The sequence below is a fragment of the Arachis ipaensis genome, chromosome B10 (genome assembly GCF_059453495.1).
Source record: "Arachis ipaensis isolate K30076 ecotype BB chromosome B10, ASM5945349v1, whole genome shotgun sequence".
NCBI classification, from domain to species: domain Eukaryota; kingdom Viridiplantae; phylum Streptophyta; class Magnoliopsida; order Fabales; family Fabaceae; genus Arachis; species Arachis ipaensis.
The window spans coordinates 88,753,965-88,775,315 of NC_142435.1; positions in this window are offsets into that span (position 1 = coordinate 88,753,965).

A 21,351-nucleotide genomic window follows, 5' to 3' on the forward strand; every position below is an offset into this window, starting at 1 on the left:
TAGGGATCTTCTTGTTCCTCCACCTCCTTGGTGTCTTCTTCTTTGTCCCTTTTGATGTTGCCTTGCTCTTTGTGACCTCCTCTTCTAAGGGAATTTTGTTGCTGGTCTCATATGACTCTAGTGGTTTAGGTTCCTCCTTATTTTCCTTGAGCTGTGACAGCTGCTGATTGCCTTGTTCTTCAACCAATTAGTTTCCCAGAGGTGTTGGTTGTGCTTCAGTGCTTGCCTCCTCCCTCAGTATCTCATTATGATCTGTTTCTTGTGAGAGTTTGAAGACATTGAAGCTGAGTTGTTCATCATGGATCCTCAAAATTAGCTTCCCTCGCTCCACATCTATGAGTGCTCTGGCTGTAGCTATGAAAGGTCTTCCCAATATGATTGGGTGAGTGTGACTTTCTTCCATGTCCAAGATGACAAAGTCTGTGGGAAGGAAGTATTTTTCCACCTTCACCAGCACATTTTCAACCACTCCTATTGCTTGTTTTTGAGTTTTGTCAGCCAGCCTGATAACTACATCTGTGGGTATTATCTCATTGATCTGCAGCCTTTTCATAAGGGATAAAGGCATTTAAGTTGATGCTTGCTCCCAAATCGCAGAGTGCTTTATCAAACATTGTTTCTCCTATGGCACAGGGGATGTGAAAACTCCCTGGGTCCTTCCTTTTTATAGGCAACTCTGGTTGAATGAGAGCACTGCACTCCTTATTCATCACTATTATTTGTCCTCCCTTGAGTGAGCTTTTCCTGGTCAGCAGCTCCTTCATATACTTAATGTATGATGGCATTTGTTGGAGAGCCTTGATGAATGGTATGTTTATATGGAGGGATGCAAACAGGTCAAGAAACTTTGAGTATATTCTCTTCTCTACAGCACCATTGAGTAATTGGGGAAAAGGTGCATAGAGTTTCAGCAGCTCCTTCTGTGTCAGCTCTTTTTATGAAATTTTGGGTTCTTGGTGATCCTTTTCCTATTTCTCTGCTGATGTCTCTCTAAGTTGTTCTAATGGCTTGTTTTGCTTTTCCTCAGTCTCCTTATTACTTATAGTAACCATCTTGCAATCTTCCCATCAGACTTTCTTTGCTTCACCTCTCGGATTTTTCTCTGTGTCACTTGGGAAGCTATCAGTAGGTTTGGGAATCTTTTCAGATAAGTATCCCACTTGAAATTCCAGCCTCTTGATGGTGTCCCCCTGGTTCTTAATACTAGCTCGCACCTCCTCTTTGAATACCTTATTATCTTGAATCTCTTTGCATATGCCTTCAATCAGAGTCTCAATTTTGGAGAGTCTTTCTTCAGATGATGGTGAGTTGAGAGTGGATGGGTGAGTTAGGTCATTTTGGTTTTGGTATGGATGTGGAAAGGTGTTGTTAAAGTGGTGCTGATATGATCTCTGTGTGGAATGTTGGTGAGCTGCATGGTTGTTAGAGTTGTGTCGTCTCTGATCCTGGCCTTGATCTTGTTGATTTCCCTACCCAAAGTTTGGGTGATTCCTCCATCCAGGGTTGTAGGTTTTGGAGTATGGATCATGGGTCTGCCTGGGTGAGTTTCCAATGTAGTTGGCTTGTTCTTGCTCCTCTTCTGCCTCAGTATTCACTCTCTCTTGGGTTGCTGATGAGGTGGTGATTGCTGCCACTTGGTTCCTCTCCATCTTCTTGGTGAGGTCAGCCAGCTGCTTGGTAATAAGCTTGTTTTGGGCCAGCAGTGCATCCACATTGTTTAGCTCCATCACTCCTCCAGTGTTGCCTCTTTTAGAAGCATAGAAGTAGTCATTCTCCGCTACAGTCTCAATGACATCTATGGCTTCTTCAATGGTCTTCTTCTTGTTCAGAGATCCCCCAGATGAATGGTCTACTGCCTTCTTTGATTCATAAGAGAGGCCTTCATAGAAAATGTGTAGTTGCACCCATTCATTGAACATATCTGGTGGACACCTTCTTGTCAGGTCTTTAAACCTCTCCCATGCTTCATATAGAGTCTCACCATCCTGCTGCCTGAATGTTTGCACCTCAGCTCTCAGCCTGTTGATCCGTTGAGGAGGATAGAATCTTGCCAAGAATTTGTTTACCACATCTTTCCAGGTTGCTAAACTCTCCTTTGGGAAGGATTCCATCCATTTAGATGCCTTGTCCTTAAGTGAGAAAGGGAACAGAAGTAGTCTATAGGTGTCAGGATGAACACCATTAGACTTCACAGTATCACATACCCTAAGAAAGGTGGTTAGATGTTAATTGGGGTCTTCTTGGACACCTCTTCCGAATGAACAATTGTTCTGAACATAGGTGATGAGTTGTGGCTTTAGTTCAAAGTTGTTGGCATGTATGGTTGGCCTTTGGATGCTGCTTCCACAGTTTCCTGGGTTTGGGTTGATGTAAGAACCCAGAACTCTTTTCTCTTGTCCAGCCTGATTCGCTGGACCTTCTCTGCCATGGTTGTGAGCCTCTTCTTCATGATGGTTCTCCATGTTTTCATCCATATCTAGTTCAAAGTACTCCTCCTCTTCCTCAGCACCAACTACTCTCTTTCCTCTTGCTTCCCTCATTAATCTAAGGAAGGTCCTCTCAGGTTCAGAATCAAAGGAAGTTGAAGCCCCACTTCTTCTCCCTGTCATACAACCAACAAGGCACAAGCAAGGAAATAGATGCAGATAGTACTCTTGTTAAAATTGCTGTTAGTGTGAGTGATGTAATATATCAAATAGTTAGTGGGTTAGTGAACTGAATGGTAAATAACTAAGAAAAAGGAGTAGGGGAGAAGGGAGGAAAATAACTAAAACTGAAAGTAATTAACTTAAACAGAAATTTAAATCAAACAAAAGAAAGATGTCCAATCTAGTTATCCTCCAATTTAGTCATTGTTGATACAAAATCAATCCCCGGCAACGGCGCCATAAACTTGATATCACGGAAACTTGTCTCTCAACAATTTTCCTTCGGCAAGTATACTGAATTGTCGTCAAGTAAAAACTCACAATAGAGTGAGGTCGAATCCCACAGGGATTGATTGGTCAAGCAACTTTAATTAGAGGAATTTTCTAGTTGAGCGAAGCAGAATTTGGTTTGAGAGTTGTAGGAAATTAAATGGTGGAAGTAAAGAGCTGAAAGTAAATAACAGAAAGTAAATTGCAGAATTATAAATGGGAATGGGGAAGATGCTCATAAAAGTAAATTGCAGAAATTAAAGAGAATGGGAAAGATTAAAAATGGGGATTCATTAGGCTTAGGAGATGTTGCATTCTCTGGATCAAGTTCATTTTCATCTCTTCCTCAATCAATGCATTCATTGATCTCCTTGGCAATCTTAAGTGATCGAATTCCAATTCCTTCGTAATTCAATCTCTCAAATCTTGATCAATAGCCAATTCCTTGGTCAATTGCTCATGAGAAGAGATGAAGTATGGTCACTGATTATACCACATGCATTCCCAAATCAAGTGTTGGTAGGATTATAGTCACCATACCCAACCAAACCCAATTTGGTCCAACATGAGAAGGCATTTCTAGCATGATCTCTTCATTCCTCTTCCAAGGTTCAGAAGAGATCCAAGTATGAATAGCTTCTTTTCCAAGATAACTACCCAATTTGATGAAGATTGAAAGCTTTCTAGTAAAATCAAGAGAAAAGATAGAAGAAGAGTAATGAAAATTAGTATTGATCCATCAAATTACAACAGAGCTCCCTAACCCAATGAAAGTGGTTTAGTTGTTCATAGCTCTGGAAATGGAAAATAAAGATGGAGAATACATCATGAAAACTAGAACTAGAAGTGCAGAGAAAGTAAATTATACAGAGAGTAGTTCTCAATTTCCCATCCCCCAAAAAGCTGCTTTCTAATTTAAAACTACCCCTATATATACTACTCTTCTGATCTTCTAGTTGGTTCTTCAAGTCTTGGATATGGGCCTTTGGATCTTGAGTTTGAAGTAGTTATACTCTTCAGTGGGCTTAGCTTTACTTGCAGAGAGAAAGTGAGAAGTAGGAAGGGTCTTTAGCTCAGGACGTTAGTGGCGTTAACGTTAAGTGAGAGTGTGGGTTCGAGAACGTTTGTGACAATCACCTTTTTCACTAACGTTCCCCACCCAGGGATGATCCACGTTAACTTCAACGTTAGTGGCACCAACGTGACCACCAACGTTGCCTCTTGGTCCTTCGCACACGTTATTGGGACTCACCTTTTCCAATAACGTTGAGAGTCCTCCCTCCTTACGTACTCTTAACGTAGGCTTGCCAATTCTTCGAGAACGTTAGTGACACTTACCTTTGTCACTAACGTTCCAAGGTGCCCCTACTTCCCACGTTAGAGTCCATGTTAACTAAGTTAACGTGGCTTCTAACGTGGTAATGATAGCCATCTCCAACGTTACTGACAAAGGTGAGTGTCACTAACATTGGCTCATCATCCTATCCTCAACGTTAGCTTCCACGTTAACTAAGTTAACGTGGGAGTTAACGTGGGTCATGGTGGCTCATTGTGGCTTATTCCAACATTAGTGACAAAGGTGAGTGTCACTAACGTTGGCGATTGTTTGCTTTCTCTACGTTAGCTTCCACGTTAACTAAGTTAACGTAGCTCAAGGTGGCTTAGCCCAACGTTAGTGACAATAATGAGTGTCACTAACGTTGGCCACTCTTTTGCTTCCCAACGTTAGAGTCCACATTAACTAAGTTAACGTGGAGGCTAACGTGGCCAATATGAACTTGGTCCAACGTTAGTGGCAAAGGTGAGTGTCACTAACGTTGGCTCCACTTTCTTTCTTCCACATTAGAGTTCACGTTAACTTAGTTAACGTGACTCTTAACGTGGGCTATGATGGCTTCGAGGACGTTATTGGCGATTACTTTTCTCATTAACGTTGCAAGCTAGCTCCCATTCCACGTTAGTGGTCATGTTAGTTAGACTAACGTGGCTGCTAACGTGGTTCTTTCTTGCTTCCTTTGTCCTGAAATCAAGCAATAAAGTGCATCAAAGTTCTAATCCACATCATGAGACATGCATCATCCAATTTGTCATCTAATTCATGTAAAATTCTCATGAAATCATGTAAAGTGCACAATGTATGCTTAAATCAAGATGTAAGTGAAATTCTACCCAAAACTTGCTTATTTCCTAAGAAAATGCATGAAACTACCCTAAAACAGTAAAGAAAAGGTCAGTAAAACTGGCCAAAATGCCCTGGCATCACATGTTTCACTCATGAAACTTAGAGTGGCCTTGGACAGATCAGAGACTAAGTTTGCTAAATTAGAGGTATTTTGTTCAGAGTTCTCTGTCTGTTGCTAAGAAGATGATGGAAAAAGCTTGCTATTGTTGAGCCTATTTCTTCCACCATTATTAAAGCCTTGTTGAGGCTTTTGTTGATCCTTCCATGAGAAATTTGGATGATTTCTCCATGATGAATTATAGGTGTTTCCATAAGGTTCACCCATGTAATTTACCTCTGCTATTGCAGGGTTATCAGGATCATAAGCTTCTTCTTCAGAAGATGCCTCTTTAGTACTGTTGGATGCATTATGCCATCCATTCAGACTTTGGGAAATCATGTTGACTTGCTGAGTCAACATTTTGTTCTGAGCCAATATGGCATTCAGAGTATCAATTTCAAGAACTCCCTTCTTCTAAGGCGTCCCATTATTCACGGAATTTCTCTCAGAAGTATACATGAATTGATTATTTGCAACCATGTCAATAAGTTCTTGAGCTTCTGCAGGCGTTTTCTTTAGGTGAATAGATCCATCTACAGAATGGTTCAGTGACATCTTGGAGAACTCAGACATACCATAATAGAATATATCCAGAATGGTCCATTCTGAAAGCATGTCCGGAGGATACCTTTTGGTCATCTGCTTGTATCTTTCCCAAGCTTCATAGAGGGATTCACCATCTTTTTGCTTGAAGGTCTGAACATCCACTCTAAGCTTGCTCAGCTTTTGAGGAGGAAAGAACTTAGCCAAGAAGGCTGTGACCAGCTTATCCCAAGAGTTCAGGCTAACTTTAGGTTGTGAGTCCAACCATGTTCTAACTCTGTCTCTTACAGTAAAAGGGAAAAGCATAAGCCTGTAGAATTTAGTATCTATTCCATTAGTCTTAACAGTCTCACAAATCTGCAGGAACTCAGTTAAAAACTGATAGGGATCTTCTGATGGAAGTCCATGGAATTTGCAGTTCTGTTGCATTAGAGCAACTAATTGAGGTTTCAGCTCAAAATTGTTTGCTCCAATGGTAGGGATTAAGATGCTTCTTCCATCAAACTTGGAAGTAGGTGTAGTATAATCACCAAGCATCCTCCTTGCATTATTGTTGTTAGGTGCGTCCGCCATCTCCTTTTCTTGTTCAAAAATTTCAGTAAGGTTGTCTCTGGATTGTTGTAATTTAGCTTCTCTTAGTTTACTCTTCAGAGTCCTTTTAGGTTCTGGATCAGCTTCAACAAAAATGCCCTTTTCCTTGTTCCTGCTCATATGAAAGAGAAGAGAACAAGAAAAGAAGAGGAATCCTCTATGTTATAGTAAAGAGGTTCCTTATTGTTAGTAGAAGAAGAAAGGGAATTAGAGTGAAGAAGAATGGATAATCCAAACACAAGGGTGAGGATATGAGCAGAGATATGAGATGAAGAGAAGTGTTAGTAAGTAATTAAATAAATAGAAGGAGATGAGAGAGAGAAGAATTCAAAAATTTAGACAAATTAAAAATAAAAATTAAGGTTAAAATTTGAAAATTAAAATTGAAATTAAGTTAAATTAAAATTTAAAATAATTAATTAATTAAAAAGAATTTTTGAAAAAGAGGGAGGTATTTTCGAAAATTAGAGAGAGAAGAGTAGTTAGGTGGTTTTGAAAAAGATAAGAAACAAACAAAAAGTCAATTAGTTAGTTGATTGAAAAAGATTTGAAAATTAATTTTGAAAAGATAAGAAAATAAGAAGTTGGAAAAGATATTTTAAAATCAAATTTTTTTTGAAAAAGATAAAATTTTGAAAAAGATATGATATAAAGGATATGATAAAAAGATATAATTAAAAAGATTTAATTTTTAAGATTAAAATTGATTACTTGACTAACAAGAAACTAAAAGATAAGATTCTAGAATATAAAGATTGAACCTTCTTAACAAGAAAGTAACAAACTTCAAATTTTTGAACCAATCACATTACTTGTTAGTTAAGTTTCGAAAATTTTTAAATAAAATTAAGAAAAAGATTTTTGAAAATAATTTTTGAAATTTTCGAAAATCATAAAGAAAAAATGAAAAAGATTTGATTTTTGAAAAAGTTTTGAAAAAGATAAGATTTTTAAAATTGAAATTTTGACTTGACTCATAAGAAACAATTAAATTTTAAAAATTTTTAAAAAAGTCAACCCGAAATTTCAAAATTTTGAGAGAAAAAAGGACAAGATATATATTTTTTTTTATTTTGGAATTTTTTTATGAGAGAGAAAAACATAAAAATGACCCAAAACATGAAAATTTTGGATCAAAACCAATGATGCATGCAAGAACACTATGAATGTCAAGATGAACACCAAGAACACTTTGAATGTCAAGATGAACACCAAGAACTTATTTTTGAAAATTTTTAAGGAAAGAAAAACATGCAAGACACCAAATTTAAAAATTTTTCATGTATAGACACTAACAAATTGAAAATGCATAAGAAAAATAACAAAAGACACAAAACAAGAAATTTTGAAGATCAAACAAGAAGACTTACCAAGAACAACTTGAAGATCGTGAAGAACATATGAACACACTTTCGAAAAATGCAAGAAGAGTAAAAACATGCAATTGACACCACACTTAAAAATTGACTTAAGACTCAAACAAGAAACATAAAAATATTTTTGATTTTTATGATTTTATAAATTTTTTTGGATTTTTTTTTTCAAAAATTATTTGAAAAAGAAAAATCAGGATTTCAAAATTTTTAATATGAATTCCAGGAATCTTGCACTCTTAGTCTAAAGCTCCAGTCCAGGAATTAGACATGGCTCACTAGCCAGCCAAGCTTTCAGTGAAAGCTCCGGTCCAAAACACTAGACATGGCCAATGGCCAGCCAAGCTTTAGAATACAAATCAGTCATACAGTAGCAGGTGGATTAGGAACAGCTAGCTTGCTCTTGTGATGATGGTTTGGAAGCCTCAGTCCATAAGAAATTAGACATGGCTTTACAGCTAGCCAGGCTTCAACGTGCTTCATGAAACTCTAGAATTCATTCTTAAAAAATTCTGAAGAAAAATATATTTTTGAAAATATTTTTATTTTATTTTATTTTTTTGGAAATTTTTTTCGAAAATTAAAAGAATAAAAACAAAAACTTCAAATTAAAATAAAGTTACCTAATATGAGCAAAAAGATGAACCGTCAGTTGTCCAAACTCGAACAATCCCCGGCAACAGCACCAAAAACTTGGTGCACGAAATTGTGATCTCTAGCAACGGCGCGAAAAACTTATACCACGAAGATACTAATAACTCGGACTCGGTCCCCTGTATTAGATATCCAAGAGATACTCATTCTAGCTTGTTTGCATGTAGAACGGAAGTGTTTGTCAGGCACGCGTTCATAAGTGAGAATGATGATGAGCGTCACATAATCATCACATTCATCATGTTCTTGGGTGCGAATGAACATCTTAGAAGTGGAATAAATTGAATTGAATAGAAAAACAATAGTACTTTGTATTAATTCATGAGGAACAGCAGAGCTCTACACCTTAATCTATGGAGTGTAGAAACTCTACCATGGAAAATACATAAGTGATAAGGTCCAGGCATGGCTAAATGGCCAGCCCCCAAACGTGATCTAAGATAGCATAAAACTAATCAAAGAGAGTCTAAATACAATGGTAAAAAGTCCTATTTATACTAAACTAGTTACTAGGGTTTACAGAATGAGTAATTGATGCAGAAATCTACTTCTGGGGCCCACTTGGTGTGTGCTTGGGCTGAGCATTGAGCTTTACACGTGTAGAGGTCTTTCTTGGAGTTGAACCCAGTTTGTAACCTGTTTCTGGCGTTTAACTCCACTTTGCAAACTGTTTCTGGCGTTTGACTCCAGAATACAGCATGGAACTGGCGTTCAACGCCAGTTTACATTGTCTATCCTTAATCAAAATATGAACTATTATATATTGCTGGAAAGCCTGGATGTCTACTTTCCAACGCAATTGAGAGCGTGCCAGTTGGAGTTTTGTAACTCCAGAAAATCCACTTTGAGTGCAGGGAGGTCAGAATCCAACAGCATCTGCAGTCCTTCTTCAACCTCTGAATCTGATTTTTGCTCAAGTCCCTCAATTTCAGCCAGAAAATACCTGAAATCACAGAAAAACACACAAACTCATAGTAAAGTCCAGAAATGTGAATTTAGCATAAAAACTAATAAAAACATCCCTAAAAGTAACTAGATCCTACTAAAAATATACTATAAATAATACCAAAAAGCGTATAAATTATCCGCTCATCAGCGTCCAATCCTTCTTGAACAGGGGGAAGACCTAGAGCTTTTTGAATGGCCTCTTCTGTAATGGGGACTTTCTTCTGACGGATAAAGACAGACTGCAGGGTTGACAGGTGAAAGTTGGAGTAGAACTCGACTACCCAAGAAAGATTGACCTGCCTCGGCTGTCTCTGTAGGAAATCCCATTGTCTTCGTTCAATTTGTGGTTCAACAAAAGTAGCAATATTGGGTGGGAGGATAAGAAAGTATTCGTTGTTGTAGCTCCGTTCTGCCAGGATAGGGAACATCTGCTCACAGTAGCGATTGGGAAATCGCGCAGTGTCCTTTGCTGGGAAGGCTCTTTCTTTATCATTAACCTTTATAATCCTCTTAGTTCTTTTTGTTGAGGGTTTAACCGCAGTTGAAGAGGGCTCTGCCACTAGTGCTCTCTTTGTTCCTCTCCTTGCTGTTGATTTGGGAGTAGCTTTCTCTTTGCCCTTCTTGGTGGCCATTTTGAAAAAGGGAAGAGAAAGTAAATTAAATTCAAAGAGATAGAGCAAGGGAGAGAACGGAGGAGGGTGGTGATGAATGCATAGTAAAAGGTAAATGATGTTAACACATGGTCATGACTACATGTGAAAATTCAGCAATGGAAAATAGTTAGTGCATATGATGACAAGTGAATGCAAGGTGTTTATTGGCATGCTGGCAAAGGCATGAGTAGCATAGATCAAGCATCACTCCTAACAAACCATCACGTTTGTATTGACAATTAATTTTCAATTAATACAATAGTAAAGGGAATTTGTGAAAGGCAAGCATTGAATAGTAGAGTAACGTAGAAAAGTGCATAATGCCATATGGGCTTTTTCACAAACACATAGCATGCATGATAATTAGGGTATAGAAAGTATTAAATTGAACATGCAAGCAACCCTTTAAAAAGTAATATATAATTGCCAAACAAATTTAGAACAATCCATAAGCATATAATGAGAAAAAATGACTCAAATAAAATTCTAACACCGAGTAAAAAGGAAAAAGAAAGAAAAAGAAAATATGAATAATGAAAGTAAAAAGAAAAGAAAAGAAGATAACATATAAAAATAAGATGAAAAATAGAAAAGTAAGGGGGGAAGAAGAATAGAAAAACCTTGTTAATGGGGGTGAGAGAGAGTGTGAGAGTGTAAAAAGTGAGAAAGAAGGAAGAAGGAAGAAGGAAGAAAGAAGGAATAAGGAGGGAAAAGAGAAAATAGGATTTGGGGAGAAAAAGATAAGATAGTTGGTAAATTAGGGAAGCTGTGCGGCGCAAGCGACGCGGTCGCGTGGGGCACGCGGTCGCACGACTTGCACTGAAACTGATTGACGTGGTCGCGTCGGTAACGCGGTCGCGTGGGAGGCCAATATTCCCTAGTGACGCGGATGCGTCAGCGACGCGGTCGCGTGGGGTAATTTGTGCCATTGGCACACCTCCAGCCACGCTCCTGCGTGACTCTCTGTTCGGTTATTATTTTTTCCCATCTCCTTGCAACGCGGACGCGTCAATGATGCGGTCACATCGCGTGAAAATTTTTTTTTTTTTAAAGTATGTAAATGCAGATGCACGAAATGTACTAATAAAGAGAAGAGTTATTGAATAAGAAAATTAAAAATAAAGAAAAAAACGATCATACCATGGTGGGTTGTCTCCCACCTAGCACTTTGCTTTAACGTCCGTAAGTTGGACGCTCCACAAGCTCAATCTTCGGCTATGTGGGGATCTTCCAAGAGGAAGATCTCGAGCTCCTTGTTCTTCTGTATCCTCTCTCCATGGTATAGCTTCAAACAATGTCCATTAACTTTGATGAGTTCAGAGCTTGAAGGATGGCTTAGGTGATAAACTCCGTACGGTTCGGCCTTCTCTACTCTATATGGACCTTCCCATCTTGATCTCAACTTGCCTGGTATGAGCCTCAGTCGAGATTTGTAAAGGTGGACTAAGTCCCCAGGTTGGAACTCTTTTCTCTTGATGTGCTGATCATGTATAGCCTTCATCTTCTCCTTGTATAGTCTTGAGTTCTGGTGCACGAAATTGGAAATCACAATTCTTCACAAATTCGCACAACTAACCAGCAAGTGCACTGGATCGTCCAAGTAATACCTTACGTGAGTAAGGGTCGATCCCACGGAGATTGTTGGCTTGAAGCAAGCTATGGTTATCTTGTAACTCTTAGTCAGGATATAATATCAATAATAATTTTTAGTTTGAATTGTAAAAAGTAAAAGAGCATAACACAAATAATACTTGTTACGCAGTAATGGAGAATATGTTGGAGTTTTGGAGATGCTTTGTCTTCTGAATTCCAGCTTTTCTCTTGTATTCCTCTTCCCTCATGCATGAAAAAGTGCAAAGTTCCTTCCATGGCAAGCTCTATGTAAGGTGTCACCATTGTCAATGGCTACTTCCCATCTTCTCAGTGAAAATGGTCCAAATGCTCTGTCACAGCACGGTTAATCATCTGGAAGTTCTTGAACATATTGGAATAGGATTTACTATCCTTTTGCGTCTTTCACTACGCCCAGCACTCGCAAGTTTGAAGCCCGTCACAGTCATCCAATCCCAGAATCCTACTCGGAATACCACAGACAAGGTTTAGACTTTCCGGATTCTCATGAATGCCGCCATCAATCTAGCTTATACCACGAAAATTCTGATTAAGAAATCTAAGAGATAATCATTCATTCTAATGTAGAACAGAGATGGTTGTCAGACAAATGTTCATGGATTGAGGAAGGTGATGAGTGTCACGGATCATCACCCTCTCCATAGTTAAGCGCGAATGAGTATCTTAGAGAGGAACACGCATGTTTGAATGGAAAACATAAGTACTTGCATTAATTCATCGAGACGCTGCAGAGCTCCTCACCCCCAACAATGGGGTTTAGAGACTCATGCTGCCAAAAGGTACAAATTTCAGATCTAAAATGTCATGAGATGCAAAATAAATCTCTAAAAGTTGTTTAAATACTAAACTAGTAACATAGGTTTATAGAAAATGAGTAAACTATGATAGATAGTGCAGAAATCCACTTCTGGGGCCCACTTGGTGTGTGCTAGGGCTGAGACTAAAGCTTCTTACGTGCCTGGGCTGTTTTGGGCGTTCAACGCCAGGCTGTAACCTGTTTCTGGCGTTGAACTGCAACTTGTAACGTGTTTCTGGCGCTCGACGCCAGACTGCAACATGGAACTGGCGTTGAACGCCAGTTTATGTTGTCTATCCTTGAGCAAAGTCTGGACTATTATATATTGCTGGAAAGCCCTGGATGTCTACTTTCCAACGCAATTGGAAGCGCGTCAATGGGACTCTTGTAGCTCCAGAAATTCCATTCCGAGTGCAGAGAGGTCAGGATCCAACAGCATCAGCAGTCCTTTTTCAGCCTGAATCAGATTTTTGCTCAGCTCCCTCAATTTCAGCCATAAAATACCTGAAATTACAGAAAAACACACAAACTCATAGTAAAGTCTAGAAATATGAATTTTTCTTAGAAACTAATGAAAATAGACTAAAAACTAACTAAAACATATTAAAAACTATATGAAATTAACCCCAAAAAGCGTATAAAATATCCGCTCATCACAACACCAAACTTGAACTGTTGCTTGTCCCCAAGCAACTAGACAAATAAAATAGAATACAAATGAGTCAAGAAACAATAATATCTCAGAGTTTTTGGGTGAAGCTCAGATTCTAATTAAATGAGCGGGGCTAGTAGCTTTTTGCTTCCGAACAGTTTTGGCATCTCACTTTATCCATTGAAGCTCAGAATGATTGGCATCTATAGGAACTTAGAATTCAAATAGTGTTATTGATTCTCCTAGTTCAGTATGTTGATTCTTGAACACAGCTACTTTTATGAGTCTTGGCCATGGTCCTAAGCACTTTGTTTTCCAGTATTACCACCGGATACATAAATGCCACAGACACATAATTGGGTGAACCTTTTCAGATTGTGACTCAGCTTTGCTAAAGTCCCCAATTAGAGGTGTCCAGGGTTCTTAAGCACACTCTTCTTTTTGCTTTGGACCTTGACTTTAACCGCTCAGTCTCAAGTTTTCACTTGACACCTTCACGCCACAAGCACATGGTTAGGGACAGCTTGGTTTAGCCGCTTAGACCAGGATTTGATTCCCTTAGGCCCTCTTATCCACTGATGCTCAAAGCCTTGGATCCTTTTTATTACCCTTTCCTTTTGGTTTTAAGGGTTATTGGCTTTTTCTGCTTGCTTTTTTTTTTGGAAGCTTTGTATTCACTGCTTTTTCTTGTATTAAAAACTCGAAAAATATTGCCTCCTTATCCTAAAGAAAATCTTCTATTTTATTCATGTTTAATGATGATGAGAAAAATAAATTATAGCTTAATTGGAGATAAAATCAAAATATAGATACTAATTACTACTACTTATATGTAACTTCTAAGGTAAAGCACAAATAAGAACAGTTATCACAGGGTTAAGGTTAAGATCAGAACTCAACAACCTTGAAGTTGGGAAGTGGATGCCTCTTTAGTTTGTGGAGTGCTTCGCCCTTCAAGAGATAATTTCTGACGCTTTAATTCGTTCAATTCACGCCCTTGCACTTCTTGTTCTCTGAGTAGTTTGTAGAGCATGCTGTTTTGATTTTACTGTTCTTCCTTCATTTGGTCCATAGCTTCTTGCAACTTAGTAACAGATGCTTCAAGATGTTCCCAGTATTCAAATTGAGGGAGTTCTGGTAGGAATTCTTGCGCCCTCCTCTTGATGGGGTCATCCTGCACTTGTTATTTTTCTATTGTGATTTTAGTGATTGGCTGCTCCACTGAGATATACTCTGTTATTCCCATCTTTACTCCAGCATCTTTGCAAAGCATAGAGATTAGGCTTGGATAAGCCAACCTGGCATCCTTGGAGTTCTTGTTGGCAAGTATGTAGAATTCAGATGGGATCAGTTGATGGACTTCTACTTCTTTTCCCAACATAATGCAATGGACCATCACTACTCTTCTAATATTGACTTCAGAACGGTTACTGGTGGGCAATATAGAACGCCCAATGAAGTCCAGCCATCCTCTGGCGACTGGTTTGAGATCTTCTCTCTTGAGTTGATTTGGGGCACCCTTCGTGTTGGTGGTCCACCTGGCTCCAGGGATGCATATATCCTCTAGAATCTTATCCAGACCCTTGTTTGTTTTCATCATTCTCCTATTGAAGGAGTCTGGGTCATCTTTCAGCTGAGGTAGCTTAAAGATCTCCCTGATTTTGTCAGGGTGGATGTGAACAATCTTTCCTCTGACCACAGTCCTATAGTCATAGAAGGCAGTTCCAGATATTCTCTGCCTGTCTGTTTGCCACATATTAGCGTAGAATTCCTAAACCATATTCCTTCCCACTTTCATTTCAGGATTAGCTAGGACTTCCCAGTTCCTGTTTCGAATCTGCTCTTGGATCTCCGGATATTCATCTTCTTTCAGATCGAACTTGACTTCCGGGATCACTGATCTTAGACCCATTATTTTGTAGTAATGGTCTGAATGTTCTTTGGTTAAGAACCTCCCTTGATTCCAAAGTGGTTTTGGAACACTCTCTTTCTTGCCTCTTGGAGTGGGTTGTTTTCCTTTAGGAGCCATGATCTTAGTGGGTATGGTTTAGTGATCACGGATAAACACACCAAACTTAGAGGTTTGCTTGTCCTCAAGCAAAAGAAAAGAAAGGAGAAGGATAGAAGGAGAGCTAGTGTCGAATGGTGGATGAGAGGAGGGAGGTCGATTGTGTTTTTAAAAGGGAGGGGGGTGGGTTTTCGAAAATAAAGAGAAAGATAAGATAGAAGATATGATTTAAAAAGAAATAAGTATAATAAGAAAAGATATAATTTAAAATTGAAAAGATATGAAAGATATTTGAAAAAAATAAATTTGGATTTTGAAAAAAGATAATGTGGAGATTTGAAAAAGATATTGATTAGTTGAAAAGATTTTAGAATGAAAAGATATATATTTGTTTTGAAAATTTGAAAAAGAGTTGAGTTGGATTGAAAAAAAAAAGGATTTGTGATTATGGATTAAGATACATTTGATATTTTTAAAGTAGGATTTTTAGAAATTAGGGATTTTAGAAATCAGGGTTTGTAACATGTTTATGCAAGAAATCATGAATTGAAATATGAAAATTAAAATTAAAATGAAAAATATGAAGTAAAAACGAATTTACCTCCTCCCCACCATCCTGGCGTTTGAACGCCCAAACGCTGCATGTTTTGGGTGTTCAACGCCCAACTGCTGCTTCTCCTGGGCGTTCAATGCCCAGCTGTTGCTTCTTTCTGGCGTTGAATGCTAGGAACTCCTTTGTCACTGCGGATTTTTCTGAACGCCTAGGACGCTGTAAATCTGGCGTTAAACGCCCAGATGGCTATCCTTACTGGCGTTCAACGCCCAGTGGATGCTTCTTTTGGGTGTTGAACGCCCAAAACAGACTTTTACTGGCGTTTTCTTGCCAGTGAGCTCTTTTTCTCTGTTTTGTGTGCAGAATCCTTTTGTAACCCTGTAAACTTCTACAATTGACTCTTTACCTTAGTATCAATGAACTTTATATAAACAAATAAAATCAAGAATAGGGCAAAATGCTTAGAGGAAGTGATGCCCCATGGCTGGGTTGCCTCCCAGCAAGCGCTTCTTTATTGTCTTTAGCTGGACCTTGCTGAGCTTTTAATCTAGCTTCAGCCTTGAGCACTCTTGCTCAATATTGCCTTCAAGATAGTGCTTGATTCTCTGTCCATTAACAATGAACTTCTTAGCAGTATCAATATCTTGAAGCTCCACATAACCATATGGTGATACGCTTGTAATCACATATGGTCCCCTCCACCGGGATTTTAGTTTTTCAGGGAATAGCCTGAGCCTAGAGTTAAACAACAAAACCTTTTGTCCTGGTTCAAAGATTCTAGATGACATCTTTCTGTCGTGCCACCTTTTTTATTTCTCTTTATAAAGCTTGGCATTTTTGAAAGCAGTGAATCTGAATTCCTCTAGCTCATTCAACTGTAGCAATCTTTTTTCTCCAGCTAATTTGGCATCAAAGTTTAGGAATCTGGTTGCCCAGTAGGCTTTATGTTCCAGTTCCACGGGCAGGTGGCATGCCTTACCATACACAAGTTGGTACGGAGAGGTCCCTATAGGAGTCTTGAATGCTGTTCTGTAAGCCCACAGAGCATCATCCAAGCTTCGTGCCCAATCTTTTCTACGGGTACTTACAGTCCATTCCAGGATTCTTTTTAGTTCTCTGTTAGAAATTTCAGCTTGCCCATTTGTCTGTGGATGATATGGTGTCGCCACTTTGTGGCGAATCCCATACCGGACCATGGTAGAGTAAAGTTGTTTGTTGCAGAAGTGAGTGCCCCATCACTGATTAGTACCCTAAGGACACCAAACCTGCTGAATATATGTTTCTGGAGAAACTTCAGTACTGTTTTAGTATCATTGGTAGGTATGCCAATGGCCTCAACCCATTTTGACACATAGTCAACTGCCACCAGAATATAAGTGTTTGAGTATGATGGTGGGAAAGGCCCCATGAAATCAATATCCCATACATCAAACAACTCAATTTCTAAGATTCCTTGGTGCACGAAATTGGAAATCACAATTCTTCACAAATTCGCACAACTAACCAGCAAGTGCACTGGGTCATCCAAGTAATACCTTACGTGAGTAAGGGTCGATCCCACGGAGATTGTTGGCTTGAAGCAAGCTATGGTTATCTTGTAACTCTTAGTCAGGATATAATATCAATAATATTTTTTGGTTTGAATTGTAAAAAGTAAAAGAGCAGAACACAAATAATACTTGTTACGCATTAATGGAGAATATGTTGGAGTTTTGGAGATGCTTTGTCTTCTGAATTTCAGCTTTTCTCTTGTATTCCTCTTCCCTCATGCATGAAAAAGTGCAAAGTTCCTTCCATGGCAAGCTCTATGTAAGGTGTCACCGTTGTCAATGGCTACTTCCCATCTTCTCAGTAAAAATGGTCCAAATGCTCTGTCACAGCACGGCTAATCATCTGGAAGTTCTCGATCATACTGGAATAGGATTTACTATCCTTTTGCGTTTATCACTACGCCCAGCACTCGCGAGTTTGAAGCCCGTCATAGTCATCCAATCCGAGAATCCTACTCGGAATACCACAGACAAGGTTTAGACTTTCCGGATTCTCATGAATGCCGCCATTAATCTAGCTTATACCACGAAGATTCTGATTAAGAAATCTAAGAGATAATCATTCATTCTAATGTAGAACGGAGGTGGTTGTCAGACACATGTTCATGGATTGAGGAAGGTGATGAGTGTCACGGATCATCACCCTCTCCATAGTTAAGCGCGAATGAGTATCTTAGAGAGGAACACGCATGTTTGAATGGAAAACATAACTACTTACATTAATTCATCGAGACGCTGCAGAGCTCCTCACCCCCAACAATGGAGTTTAGAGACTCATGCTGCCAAAAGGTACAAATTTCATATCTAAAATGTCATGAGATGCAAAATAAATCTCTAAAAGTTGTTTAAATACTAAACTAGTAATATAGGTTTACAGAAAATGAGTAAACTATGATAGATAGTGCAGAAATCCACTTCTGGGGCCCACTTGGTGTGTGCTGGGGCTGAGACTAAAGCTTCTTACGTGCTTGGGCTGTTTTGGGCATTCAACGCCAGGCTGTAACCTGTTTCTGGCGTTGAACTCCAACTTGTAACGTGTTTCTGGCGCTGGACGCCAGACTGCAACATGGAACTGGCGTTGAACGCCAGTTTATGTCATCTATCCTTGAGCAAAGTTTGAACCGTTATATATTGCTGGAAAGCCCTGGATGTCTACTTTCCAACGCAATTGGAAGCGCATCAATTGGACTCTTGTAGCTCTAGAAATTCCATTCCGAATTCAGAGAGGTCAGGATCCAACAACATCAGCAGTCCTTTTTCAGCCTAAATCAGATTTTTGCTCAGCTCCCTCAATTTCAGCCAGAAAATATCTGAAATTACAGAAAAACACACAAACTCATAGTAAAGTCCAGAAATATGAATTTTTCCTAGAAACTAATGAAAATAGATTAAAAACTAACTAAAACATATTAAAAACTATATGAAATTAACCCCAAAAAGCGTATAAAATATCCGCTCATCAAGTTCTCTAAGCTTCTAGGCGAAGGCTTGCCAGTTCTTGCAGTTGCAATTTCCTTTCAGCTCTGGCTTCCTCAATTCCCATGTTGCACTCCTTTACTGCCCAAAAGGCTTTGTGCTCTACTTCAACATGGAGATGACAAGCCTTTCCATAGACTAAGCGGAAAGGACTCTTCCCAATGGGTGTCTTGTATGCGGTTCTGTACGCCCAAAGTGCATCTCGTAGCCTGGTGCTCCAGTCTCTTCTATGAGGTTTGACTATCTTCTACAAGATACGCTTTATCTCTCTGTTTGACACCTCGGCTTGCCCATTAGTCTGAGATGGTATGCTGTTGCAACCTTATGAACGATTCCATGCTTCTTCATTAATCCTGTTAGTCTCCTGTTACAAAAATGGGTGCCTTGATCGCTCACGATTGCTCGTGGTGATCCAAAGCGATAAATAATGTGGTTTCTCACAAAGGAAACAACAGTGTTAGCATCATCAGTGCGGGTAGGAATTGCTTCCACCCATTTGGAAACATAATCCACAGCTAACAATATATAAAAGTAACCATTAGAATTTAGAAATGGACCCATGAAGTCAATGCCCCAAACATAAAAAATTTCACAAAAAAGCATGATTTGTTGAGGCATTTCATCCCTCCTGGATATATTACCAAATTTTTGACATGGGAAACAAGATGTACAAAATTCAGCAGCGTCTCTAAAAAGTGTAGGCCACCAGAATCCACAGTCTAATATTTTTCTAGCTGTTCTTTGAGGGCCAAAATGTCCTCCACTTTCAGATGAGTGATAGGCCTCTAAGATGGACTGGAATTCTTATTGAGGCACACACCGTCTAATTACCTGGTCAGCGCCACATCTCCATAAATATGGGTCATCCTATATATAATATTTAGACTCGCTTTTCAGCTTGTCTCTTTGATGCTTAGAAAAGTTTGGAGGAAAGGTGCGGCTAACTAGATAATTAGCTACAGGTGCATACCAAGGGACTACTTCAGATACTGCTTGCAGGTTATCAAATGGGAAATTATCAGCTATAGGAGTGGGGTCATCTGTAATGTGCTCAAGGTGACTCAAGTGGTCTGCCACTAAATTCTGGTTACCACTCCTATCCTTAATTTCTAAATCAAATTCTTGTAATAGCAGTATCCAACGTATAAGCCTTGGTTTGAACTCTTTTTTAGCTAGTAGATACTTTAGAGCTGCGTGGTCTGAGTACACTACTACCTTCGTACCAAGTAAATAGGCTCTGAATTTATCCAGAGCAAAAACAATAGCAAGAAGCTCTTTCTCAGTAGTAGTGTAATTGGACTGTGCGGCATCTAGAGTTTTAGATGCATAAGCAATAACAAAAGGATCCTTACCTTCATGCTGAGCCAGTGCTGCTCCTACTGCATGGTTGGAAGCGTCGTACATTATTTCAAATGGCTGGCTCCAGTCTGGTCCTCTCACAATTGGAGCTTGAGTCAGGGCGGTCTTTAGCTTATCAAATGCTTGTTTGCAATCCTCACTGAACTCGAACTCAATATCTTTCTGCAGTAGCCTGGATAAGGGAAGTGCTACCTTACTGAAGTCCTTAATGAATCTCCTGTAAAAACCTGCATGGCCAAGGAACGAATGGACTTCCTTCACAGAAGAGGGGTAAGGTAAACTAGAAATAACATCCACCTTTGCTGAATCTACAAAAATGCCAGTATTAGACATAACATGTCCTAGTACAATCCCTTGTTTAACCATGAAGTGACATTTTTCAAAATTTAATACCAAGTTTGTACTGACACATCTATCTAATACTCTAGATAATCCATCTAAGCAAAGGTTAAAGGAATCGCCATAAACACTAAAATCATCCATAAAAACTTCCATACAGTCCTCAATAAGATCAGAGAAAAGACTCATCATGCACCTTTGGAAGGTAGCTGGTGCATTGCACAAGCCAAAGGGCATTCTCTTGTAAGCATAAGTCCCAAAAGGACATGTAAAAGTGGTCTTTTCCTGACCCTTAGGAGCTATATGAATCTGGAAATAACCTGTGTAACCATCTAAAAAACAATAATGTGATTTACCTGACAGGGGATCCAGCATTTGATCAATGAATGGAAGAGGATAGTGATCTTTACGAGTTGCTTGGTTGAGGCGTCTGTAATCAATGCAGACCCTCCAGGCGTTCTGTACTCTGGTTGCTATGAGCTCTCCATGCTCATTCTTCACTGTAGTGACTCCAGACTTCTTTGGCACCACTTGTACTGGGCTTACCCATTCACTGTCTGAGATGGGATAGATGATATCTACCTCCAGTAATCTGGTCACTTCCTTCTTGACAACCTCTAAGATAGTGGGGTTCAATCTTCTCTGGGGTTGACGGACAGGTCTTGCTCCCTCTTCTAAAAATATTCTGTGCTCACATACTTGAGGGTTGATGCCTACTATGTCTGCCAAATTCCACCCAATTGCCTTCTTGTGCCTCCTCAGCACACTAAGTAGTTGCTCTTCTTGTTGAGAAGTAAGTTCCCTTGCAATGATAACTGGAAACTTCTGCACGTCTTCAAGGTAAGCATATTTGAGGTGTGGAGGAAGGGGTTTTAATTCTAACTTCTGATCATGGTCAGGCTCTGGGTTGTCTGGAGCTGGTAACAGTGGTAAAGCACTGTCATTGTCCTCTGAGAATGTCCCCACACTTTGACCTTGTCTTACGTATTTCTCCTCAAACTCCTCCTGGTGAACTTTTGCCACT